The sequence below is a fragment of the Haliotis rufescens genome, unplaced genomic scaffold (genome assembly GCF_023055435.1).
Source record: "Haliotis rufescens isolate VD_foot unplaced genomic scaffold, xgHalRufe1.0.p SCAF_19, whole genome shotgun sequence".
NCBI classification, from domain to species: domain Eukaryota; kingdom Metazoa; phylum Mollusca; class Gastropoda; order Lepetellida; family Haliotidae; genus Haliotis; species Haliotis rufescens.
This window is the reverse complement of record NW_025963879.1, coordinates 12,294,424-12,307,324: the sequence shown is the minus strand read 5'-3', so window position 1 is coordinate 12,307,324 and position 12,901 is coordinate 12,294,424.

Genomic DNA, 12,901 nt, shown 5'->3' with positions numbered 1-12,901 from the left:
GGTAAATGTATGTGTGGTGAATGTGGTAGACCTATGTGTGGTGAATGTGGTAGATGTGTGGTAAATGTATGTGTGGTGAATGTATGTGTGGTGAATGTGGTAGAAGTATATGTGGTGGATGTATGAGTGGTGAATGTATGAGTGGTGAATGTGTGATGAATGTGGTAAATACATGTGTGGTGAATGTGGTAAATGTATGTGTGGTGAATGTGGTAAATGTATGTGTGGTAGATGTACGTGTAATAAATGTGGTAGATGTATGTTTGATGAATGTTGTAAATGTATGTGTGGTAGATGTATGTGTGGTAGATGTATGTTTGATGAATGTGGTAGATGTACGTGTGGTAAATGTATGTGTGGTAGATGTATGTGTGGTAGTTGTATGTGTGGTGAATGTGGCAGATGTATGTGTGATGAATGCGGTGGATGTATGTGTAGTTAAATTGGTAGATGTTTTTGTGGTTAAATTGGTAGATATATGTGTGGTGAAAATGGTAGATGTATGTGTGAAGATGTATATATGATGAATGTGGTACATGTATATGTGGTGAATGTGGATTTGCTTGATTGTTTATTATTTAACGCTGCAATATTCCAGCTACTCCGGCAGTCTGTTAATAAACAAATCTGTCAACGCCCCTGATGTGCTCCACTTACGCCCCTGATATGCTTAACCTATGCTCCTAGATGTGCTCCACCTACGCCCTAAGTATATGTGGTGGATGTATGTGTGGTGAATGTGCTCCATCTACGCCCCTGATGTGCTTTACCTATGCTCCTAGATGTGCTCCACCCACGGCCCTAGATGTGCTTGACCTATGCTCCTAGATGTGCTCCACCTACGCCCCTGATGTGCTTGACCTATGCTCCTAGATGTGCTCCAACTAAGCCCCTGATGTGCTTTACCTATGTTTCTAGATGTGCTCCACCTACGCCCCTGATGTGCTTTACCTATGCTCCTAGATGTGCTCCACCTACGCCCCTGATGTGCTTTACCTATGCTCCTAGATGTGCTCCACCTACGCCCCTGACGTGCTTTACCTATGTTTCTAGATGTGCTCCACCTACGCCCCTGATGTGCTTTACCTATGCTCCAGATGTGCTCCACCTACGCCCCTGATGTGCTTTACCTATGCTCCTAGATGTGCTCCACCTACGCCCCTGATGTGCTTTACCTATGCTCCTAGATGTGCTCTACCTACGCCCCCTGACGTGCTTTACCTATGTTTCTAGATGTGCTCCACCTACGCCCCTGATGTGCTTTACCTATGCTCCAGATGTGCTCCACCTACGCCCCTGATGTGCTTTACCTATGCTCCTAGATGTGCTCCACCTACGCCCCTGACGTGCTTTACCTATGTTTCTAGATGTGCTCCACCTACGCCCCTAGATGTGCTTTACCTATGCTCCTAGATGTGCTCCACCTACGCCCTTAGTTGTGCTTGACCTATGCTCCTAGATGTGCTTTACCTACGCTCCTTGATGTGTTCTACCAGTGCTTATAGATGTGCTCTACCTACGCCCCAAGATGTGCTCTATCTACGCCCCAAGATGTGCTTTACCTACGCCACTTGACGTGTTCTACCTATGATTCTAGATGTGCCCGACTTACGCCCCTAGGTGCGCCCTACCTACGCTCCAAGCTGTGCTCTACCTACGCTCCTAGATTCGCCCTACCTACGCCCTAGATGTGCTGAACCTAAGCTAGATTTACTCCACCTACGCTCCTTGATGCGTTCTACCTACGCCCCTAGATGCGCCCTACCTACGCTCCTACATGTGCTGTACCTACGCTCCTAGATGCGCCCTACCTAGGCTCCCTTTTGCGCCCTACCTACGTCCCTAGATGTGCTCTACCTACGCCCCTTGATGTGCTCTACCTACGCTTCTAGATGTGCTCTACCTACGATCCTAGAGGTGCTCTACCTACGCATCTAGATGTGCTCTACCTACGTTCCTAGATGCGCCCTACCTACGCTCCTTGATGTGCTCTACCTACGCCCCTTGATGTGTTCTACCTACGCTCCTAGATGCGCTCTACCTACGCCCCTTGATGTGTTCTACCCACGCTCCTAGATGTGCTCTACCAACGCCCCTTGATGTGTTCTACCTATGCTCCTAGATGTGCTCTACCTACGCCCCTTGATGTGTTCTACCTACGCCCCTTGATGTGTTCTACCTACGCTCCTAGATGTGCTCTGCCTTCGCTCCTAGATGTGCTCTACCTACGCTCCTTGATATGTTCTACCTACGCTCCTAGATGTGCCCTACCTACGCTCCTAGATGTGCCCTACCTACGCCCCAAGATGTGCTCTACCTACGCCCCTAGATGTGCTCTACCTACGCCCCTTGACGTGCTCTACCAGTGCTTCTAGATGTGCTCTACCTTCGCCACTTGACGTGTTCTACCTATGATTCTAGATGTGCCCTACTTACGCCCCTAGGTGCGCCCTACCTACGCACCAAGCTGTGCTTTACCTACGCTCCTAGATGCGCCCTACCTACGCCCTAGATGTGCTCAACCTAAGCTAGATTTACTCCACCTATGCTCCTTGATGCGTTCTACCTACGCCCCTAGATGCGCCCTACCTACGCTCCTACATGTGCTGTACCTACGCTCCTAGATGCGCCCTACCTAGGCTCCTAGATGTGCTCTGCCTTCGCTCCTAGATGCGCCCTACCTACGCTCCTAGATGTGCCCTACCTACGCTCCTAGATGTGCTCTACCTACGCTCCTAGATGCGCTCTACCTACGCCCCTTAATGTGTTCTACCTACGCTCCTAGATGCGCTCTACCTACGCTCCTAGATGTGCTCTGCCTAAGCTCCTGGATGTGCTCTACCTACGCTCCTAGATGCGCTCTACCTACGCTCCTAGATGTGCTCTACCTACGCTCCTAGATGCGCTCTACCTACGCCCCTTGATGTGTTCTACCTACGCTCCTAGACGTGCTCTACCTACGCCCCTTGATGTGTTCTACCTACGCTCCTAGATGTGCTCTACCTACGCTTCTAAATGTGCTCTACCTACGCCCCTAGATGCGCCCTACCTACGCTCCTAGATGTGCTCTACCTACGCTTCTAAATTAGCTCTACCTACGCTCCTAGATGCGCCCTACCTACGCCCCTAGATGCGCCCAACCTACGCTCCTAGAAGTGCTCTACCTACGCTTCTAAATGTACTCTACCTACGCCCCTAGATGCGCCCTACCTATGCTCCTAAATGTGCACTACCTACGCTCCTAGATGTGCTCTACACGCCCCTAGATGTGCTCTACCTACGCCCCTTGATATGCTCTACCTACGCTCCTAGATGTGCTCTACCTACGCTCCTAGATGTGCTCTACCAACGTCCCTTGATATGCTCTACCCACGCTCCTAGATGTGCTCTACCTGCGCTCCTAGATGCGCTCTACCTACGCACCTTGATGTGCTCTACCTACGCTTCTAGATGTGCCCTACCTACGCTCTACCTATGATCCTAGATGAGTTCTATTTGCGCCCGTCGGTGCATTCTACCAACGCTTCTATCTCTTCTCTACCCTCGACCTTAGATGAGCTGTACCTACGCTTGAATCTCTAGCGGTTGTCCGTTAAAAGTTGAATACAATAAGATAGAAATTGAAGAGTTTTATCCCACAAGGATACAATTTGTGAAACTTATTCTTGGTGTCTCCTACAAAAAAAACCTTCAATAACAAAATAATATTCACTGACCTACTGACGACTCATAAGGTACAAACTAGCTAGCCGCCATCTTGAACGCGACATGGCCGTGGTGGAAACGGTGGTAAGTGCTGAGTAAATACCATCTACTCAATGAGAGGTATACCCACGCTCGTCATCAGACGCATGAGCATGCCCGTGGCCCTCTATAGAGTGATCCATAACATCTGACCAAGGTTTTCACACCAGGAGAGCAAACACCTCCTGAATGATACATTGCAACCCTGGCGTAATTCATTTCACTCAGTCCAGTACATTTCCTTGTTTCCCAACATCGATTTCCCGTCAATAGCACCATGCCGTTGTTACATGATCAATCTACCTGCTAGCGATCCCGTTCCACCTCGCCACACCCCCACGACCCCCTCTCACCCCTGACAGCACTCCATGTACCTCCCGTGATGGCTCCCACTGAACAAATAAAACGTCTTCAGACGTGTTGGTTTTTCTTGTACATGGTGTCAATTTGGAAAATAGAATAAGTGACTGCGATGTATCAGCGCGACATGTGGTTGTCCCTGCCTCGCTGCGTCGTCATTGCTGCAGTTGCCAACGGTGTTGGCACACCTCGTTAAGTGGAGGCCCCGATGTTTCTGTATGTCATTAGACGATGGCCTGGTGTTCAATGTGTCTTGGTAGAGAAATGGATCGGGTAAGTACACCATGCGACCATCAGTAACACGTCAAACAGTAACGAGTCAGTTTGACAAAAGTAATTCCCGTGACACTGAAACCCTTTGACTAGACGTGGAAGTAGATGGGCGATGGGATACTTACGATAATAACATCGATAGATCAACACCATGCAATGAATAGTTTGTTTTATATTTGACAACATACAGTACTAGTCAGTAGTCATTGGATCAATACATAATATAAACTCAAAAACAAAAACAGAAAGATAATAATAACTGAAAGTAATATTATAACGATATGGACTGGTCGATCTATTTATGTAAACAACAGACCATCTGTTTGAAACTGAAGACAGAACATGGTAGTTTAATTGCTTCGTCCCGTCGTCACTGTAAAAAGTATGTTTAAAATGTAAACACTGACAAGACAATCATGTTTAGATCTAAACATGATTAGGAATGGGTTTAAATCCTAAACGGACTACATATATGTAGGTCCAAGGTTCTATCTAAACACATAAAATGAGCTAACCTCACAGCCTAAACACCACCTAACACCTAATCTAAACATGTTCAGAATATAAACTCGTAAAAACATGTTTAGATTTTAAACATGTCTAAACATGTTTCGATTTTATATGTTTAAAGTTTAAACATGTCTCGAATTTAAACACATTTGAACATGGTTCGAAATGAAGCATGTTTAAAGTTAAAACATGTTTATAATTTTAAAACTGTTTTAGTAAAGTGTATATCATTTGGTAATAAGTCAAATATTGATAATATGGATAATATATATTGAAATTAGATAAGCAAATCAGATTCACGGGAACTTGCACTTATCCTCACCCCACATCCCCACCAAGGTTAAATATATCAAAGAATAATATACAAAAATGTCAATTGGTTAAAATCCAACAGGTAAATTCGTAGTTGATTTCATAAAAAAATATAAAAAATATATCGTTTCATGTTAGGTTAGTGAACAAAAATAATTTACTGTGCAACTAACTCGCTTATTTCAATCAGCCTAACGAGAGAGCCCCGACTTCAAACAGCTGCTCAGATGCTTATCGTTCTGCGACGTCATAATGAAGAACCATGCGATAATAAACCATATGTTTGAAATAATTATTTATGATTAATGTCTTTCTAAATGATTCTGATACTGCAGACTTGTAGGCACAAACCGCACACAATGCCTTATGAAAACAATACCTGTTTGATCCTCAAAGTTCTATTTGATCTGATGAAATTGTTTTTGACGAAACTACTCATTATGACTAAGCGCCGTCGCTGTAGCAACTAGAGAGCAAGTATCACTTTTGTAGCATTTTCTCTTGAAAACCATACATATCAATTTCATTACAATTACATCTTCAGCTACTGAAAGTAATCAAACAAAATATACCTCATAATACCTAATAAAGGAGGGTTCTACATTGCAAGGAAGCTATTATATTAATGAACAATTGTTCTAAAAACAATAACTGGTAGTTTTTAGGTCTCGTAATATCAAAGCTGTGCCACGTGATGCTACGGTGCAATATGATATTCAAATCGATTATGCAAGAAGCATGATTCCTAATGATAATGAAACCAACGTGATGTTCTTTTCCTTAGAAAAAAGTCTCTAGCTGCCACGTGACCCGGTCTGATCTTCGTTGGTCCAGACAAACTGATGTTAATTTCACAAAAGCTGAAATGAACTGGTGTCTTATTGTCAAAAGCGCCCCCTAGCAAGTGGGCGTGGCACTGGGCGCGAGCACGCGTTCTAATTGTGACGATTACATGTCTTCAAGACCGAATGCTACCGTAATTTGCCTTCGCAACAGATAGGAGGGTGCCTGTGGATTTGCATTTATCATAAATTATATGTTCCTTCAAAACAACCATATGACACATCTGTTCAAAGCCCAGAACGAGTGAGTGAATTGATCTGCAAGATTATTAAAATTTGAGAAAACGTTGACAGAAATGCTGGGTTTCGAGTTATACCGAGATTAAAGTTGCAATTATTTTGGGCCAACGTTTGGCGTTGTTGCAGATTTGATGTGATTTATATAAAATTAGCATTTTCCCTAACATTCAAGCGCGACTTTTTAATGTCATATGTCATGAGCCATGAAAAGGATAGTCACGTCATCGAGGTTATCATGAAACGAAGGGATTTCGGCCTATGTAATATATCCTGTATAACCTATTGGAAATGACAATATTCGTTCCAGTCAAATGACTGCAGGTTTTAGTGGATTATTCGACAGAATTAATTTAGCACAGACAGACATGTCAAATGATGGCGTGTCAGGGCGAAATATGTGATGACGGGGGTGCAGTAGAATGTTTGCAAGCCAAATATTATTGCAACTATTCATGAAGCGATAGCAGCAGCTTTTCCGAGTCATAACTTGCGCTCTCAACATGCCATGTGTCATGTACAGAGATATATAGGTAACTATTGATATGGAAATAAGTTCAAGTACAAGTATCAATTATATTTTGTACACATTAAAATAAAAATGCAGCAAAAAGGGTTTGGGTGATGCTGGCACAGTCAGGCTGGTTAGGCTCATCATCAGCTCAGGGCCCTTGCCCCCTCTACACGCAGCCCAGACAGCGAATGGGACTTCTCCTAGGAAGCGCTGCCTTGTCCAAGCCATCCAGTACTTTTCGGAGAATGTGAAGACTCCCCAACACTGTAGCCATCTGTATTACCCAGATTGTCAGAAGGGCTGTATTCCTGGTAGCAAACCCGGGTACTCTCCCAATGTCAGTCAACAGATCGGGAGGTACCAAACCTAAGGCACCGAGAGCAATTGAGTCGGACAACTTGGAACTTGGGATGCAAGCGTGACATTTCAAAAGCGAGGTCTGCATATTTGTAATGTTTGTTGATCACATTAGTGTCAAAAGTGACTGAAAACTCAATGATATAAATGATTTCATTTGATTTATCAAAAATGTCAAGATCAGGTTTGTTGGATATGTCTGAGGCTGTATACGGGCCTATTCCAAAGAACTTTGTATTTACCATTTTCCATAACGCCATCTACATATTCTGGGTCGTACCATGGATGGACCTCGATGTCAAAACCACAAGCATGGCGAATTATTATTATTATCATTATTGTTGTTGTTGTTATTGTTGTTGTGGCTGCCCCTATTCCGACATGTTTCTCTATAGTGTGAGTGAATACATATTAATGGTTTTACTGCTCTTTCAGCAATATTGAAGTCAGACTGAAAAGCAGAAACTCACGTGAAACCCAGACATTCCATGGATGATATGCCTTGTGAATGAAAGATTCGACCAGCGGATCATGGCAGATGTCAACCGTATGACAACCGTATGTCTGCAAGCCTTTGAGTGGCCTTCGATTGCCCCCTCCACAGAGCCTCGTTTACTCATGTGATCATACGTAGAACAAGACTATCGTCACACTGATGTAACACTCACACATGGTATATATATATATATACACACACATAAGGTGAGGTGAAATGGGGTTTAACATCGCGTCCAAGATTATTGGACTCACATAGCGACGTGTGTGCGTGTGTGCTTGTCTGCTTGTACTAGTCCGGACTAGTGCCGTTGTTTTCATAGTGCTCACCCCCTGAGATACCATGCGGCAGTTTAAACACGGATACCCACAGTATTCAGACTCCGAGCCGACCAGTCCTTGTTTTAGCCCCTTAATGCCGAACGCCAGGCAAGATAACAACAAGTACCATCTTTGAAGGTATTTTGGTATGACGCAGCCGGGTATCGAACCCCGGAACTTCCACTCTCCGGGCGGACACTCTGCCACTAGGCCGCGGAGGCGGTCTACACACATATGAAGCCAGTTAGATACATATAGGTGAAACCAGCATCCATAATAATACTTGCTTCTAAATACTCTCCAACAAAATCACATCACGTCATACGCAAGGGAACAGAAAGAAACACGTCAAACCTACAATCCATACAATTGAGGAAGTGAGTGAGTTGGGTTTTACGTCGCTCTTGGTACTATTCCAGCAATAGCGGGGACACCAGAAATGGGTTTCAAACATTGTACCCACGTAGGCATCGAACCCGGGTCTTCAGCGTGACGAGAGAACAACTCGTAAAAACAAAAATTAGTAGCTTTGATGTGTAACATGTTTTCCATATTCATTTCGATTGAATTGTAATCTACTACAAATCTTATAAATCCGTTTCTCATTCAATGAATGATTCTTCTCAGCAATATAAACATAACCGTTCGTCATACATGAACGCCTTGTTATTAAACGTATTAGGTGTGCCAGGACACAACAATAGCATAGATTAACAAAATAATTCATGGCATAGAGATGATACCCCCATTTCCCACGAGCTCCCCTCCCTATCAACACCTCGAAGCGTGTTAGATATTCAAAAACAATATTAAGCGTCTCCTCGAAGAAAGGCGGACAAATCATCTCCAGCCGGATTGACAATATTTTAATTATTTTGATAAGACGACGTCGTTGACAGCTGTTAGTTCAGGGGTAACTTGTCAACGTCTACCTCGACGGTTATGGGTAAGCTGACCTTAGGACCAGCATCTTGTCCCTTGACGCGATTAAAAATTCCATTTAAATATTGAAGCGTCTTTGTGTATTATGTTAGGGGGAGGGGTGGTTGTATGCCGGGCGCCTAGGGCCCAGCTGTAGTCAAGCCGTGCTCTAAACTGACCAGTTGCGGGACAATTGGTCAGCTGGAGGGGTCAAGATGACCAGTGGTCAAGGTCCGGAGAGCGGTCATATTTGATTGATTGGCATTATAATTATTAATCACTTGTTTGTTTTTGTATTTTCATGGGCTTAGAAATCCACTTTTTATGAGACTTGCTTAACCTTTGGTCACTCAGGCTTCAAGACTGACCACTGCGTCGTCATGGTGATCACGTGACACTGGATGCTCATGTTGTTTTAGAACACGCTGGGAATCTTATTAATTACAATGAGATTTAGACGGATTTGTCTAACAGAAATAATATAAGGTTTCGTGCGGGTAGCTCGCCTCACTACTGACAGATAATATCTTTGATTTTTGTTTTTGTTCTCATTAATAATGGACTATGATTGGACATTGTGCTTTGTCTGATAGCCTGGTGGCGTGAACGCCAAAGTACTGATATATGCCAAGTTCAGAACAACACATTGCGCTACGAACGTCGGACAGTTGAAAAGTATTTTAATCAAGCATTGTGTTTCAAACGGTAACAATTCTCATTGTAGCACATTCATACTAATATGCTGTTGATATTAATTATTCTTTATTTAAATATTTATCGCAATTTCATAACCCACCAGGGGAATCCAGGGGAAGAATTGAACTTCATGGATGAAATGGATCGGGTAGTCAGACTGACCTTGGCTCATGGCTTGTCGTTGTGCCACGTCGTTGTGCCACGATGTCGTTGATCGTTGCTCATGCTCTTAGTCAGCGGTTTGCCTGGTATAAAACTCTGTGGGCTATTGCTGGAATATTGCTGACTTTTGGAGTTAAGTAATATATACTCCCCAGTCCTGTGTGGAGCAACGACTGCAATCATGTCAAATAATACCCAATTTAACAAGTGTTGTGTCCCAGATGTCCCTGGCTATTCCCCGCACGAGCAATTACTAACACTCCTCCATGGCTCATCTATGTCAACACATGCACACTTGTAGTTAACAAAACCCAAGTGTTACATGAGCGTTTATTGCCATCTCCAAACCACAGGGGACTATTTTCTTGGTACCGTTAACATCAACCAAACGAAAGACCTAGGTAAACTACAACATTGTAAACTATTTATGTTCGGGGATATTCTGCAAGTTTAACATAATGCATTAACTGGAAGCTCTCATCGAGTCTGTAACAACTTATGCCAACCTCATGTCCACTATGCCTAAAGATAAATCCGCATTAAGCTTACATATTACGGCTTAATGTGTGTATCCCCACCGGTCCTGGAGGGAAATTTGTTTTTGTTGAAAAAGTTGAAAATAAAAAAATAATAATTTTTAATTAGAAATGAAATACCAACCATAGTCCCAGTGATAATTGTTTCTTCTTCTTCTTCTACTCCTTCTTCTTCTTTTTCTTCTTCTTCCTCTTCTTCGTATTTGTTGAAAATTGATAGTAACTCAATATGTGCATACATCAATAACATGAAAACCAAGAGCACTTTATAGTTTATTATAGTGGTCAAATAACACAGGTCAGTCGGGTCTTGTGGCGCGTGGCGAGGGTCCAAAGGGCTCGTCAAACGTGCATGGTTCCCCTATACATTTTACACTGACCGATGGCCATTTGATATAATCACCCATATCATATTGACTTTTCTTTACGAGTCGAAAAAAATATTGATCGCTTTTGTGTCATTTGAAAGGTTAATTTATGGTTTTGTGGGGAAACAAATTTTCTAATCTGTTGACCGATGCAAAACACCGCTTGACCATCCGGCCGGGTCACTCCGGCCACGACTTAACAATGGTCAGCGTCGGGATTGATACCCGAATGATAAACAACATACAGTAATGAGAAAGGACGACCGATCTTGTTTGTCCGTCCTGAAAGTTCCTTGCGGGTAGGTCGTGATTATCAAACAAAAAATAACAACAGTCGTTTGAAAGACTGGACATTCGTCCATCTGGCGGCACGTGCGCTCCGGCCACGCGCTGCCCATGGGGGTCAGAAACTGACCATTCGCTCAGCTCATATTTCAACTCATATCGACTTCAAACAAAATGTCTAATTGTTCGAATGGTCACTTCTATTTAATCGCAATTTAATTTAAGGGTGTTTTGGCGGTCAAGCTTTAATTCGAGTTTGTTTAAGATTAATTTTAAGTAGCATGGTGTCTTAAGACCTAAAGAGTAGCGAACTTTCTGCATAACATACGATCAACAAACATCCAAAAACCTGAACGAAATATATTTATCCATATCTAAAAAGATTAAGTTATTATATGAAACGCCTTTAAAATTGTATGTTATTTCTCCTAAAGAGATACCAATGTCTTTGGAGGAAAGAAAAATAGTACAGGGGTACCAAATCGTGAGAGGTTAGTTTAAACATATTTGACTTCATTTCAGGCTAATCTGGATCGGCAGACAAGCTAGCATCAGCTTGCGTACGTGTTCCTCCAAAGAACACTAAGGTTAAGTATGCACGCTCGTTCACTCAGGTTTACGCATGCGTCTCAGTTCAAAATAGGATCTCGGCCAACACTGACAGGAATCCATATTGGGACTATTTTCGTGCACGTGACTATCACAGGACACAACACAATTAACACCAAACGTGATTATTATATAACTTTTTTTTCCGTTTTCTTTATCTTCAAGTCAAATTGCATGGCTATTTCCGTTATGCTGGAAATAACCTGTCTTCCAAACGGCCGTCATGTCATTAGAACTATATGCGGCAGGATCTGGCGTTGCACGGTTTGCAGTGAAATCATGTAATATCCTTACTCCATTGCTGGAGGCTTTACGTGGCTAGCAGAATACGCCGAGCAGTTCCTCAGCGTAACTGTCCGGGAGGCGTTGTGTCTGGATTATCGGGGTCCGAGTTAATGGGTTTCCCTGTACAACATAAAGGATGTTTATTTGTTCTCATGGTCATGCGTGGAATTGGTCCGTCACCCAGTTAGAACCAAGTCTCTGTGTCTATGAAAAACACACCTAACTCTGTAGGGGGCAGTCGGGTAGCCTAGTGGTTAAAGCGATCGCTCGTCACGCCGAAGACCCGGGTTTGATTTCAATTCAATTCAATTCTTTATTGTATGAAAGGCCACAGGCCCATATACAACGGAGTTACATAACATATTTTATAAAATACAAAGTCAAGGTAACAATTCACTTCGTAACAAAAAAGCATTATGTATGTACAAAGCCAGTTGATGTTGTGTTATAAGATCCTTGCAAGACAGTAATGAAGACAATCTTTTAGCATTAAAATGAGATAGAGACCACTGCGGTAAGTACTTGTCTCTTAGATTTTCGTATATAGGGCAAATAAACATGAAATGGTATTCATCTTCGACAACAATGTCACAAAATGGGCATAATCGTATCGATTTCTCAATAGATGAAAATCTCCCTGTGTTAATTTTTAGATCATTCAGGCCAAGTCTAAAACGAATAAGCGTGTTACGAGAATTCCTGTACCGTAAATTTGATAAATAGGATTCTGGTTCAAGCAATGACTTGAATTGGCGATAAGTATCATATCTTGAACTTTCATAAATATCTGAATGCCATTTCTGATGAAACATGTCAATGGCACGCATGCGAAAGTACTTAATGAAAGCATTTGCATTACCAATTGTCTGGGACAGCCAAATGAAACCAAAGCCATATGTAAAAAGCAATGTACGAATACAAGAAGCCCATGTGTTCTTTCCAAGATTGTCGAGGTGTACGAGCATGTTGTAGGTTTTCCTGGGTAAACGGTGTTCAGGCATTATTATTATTTTACACCAATACTTCAAACAACGAGTGTAAGATCCAATGTACAATGGGATTCTCCCGCATTCT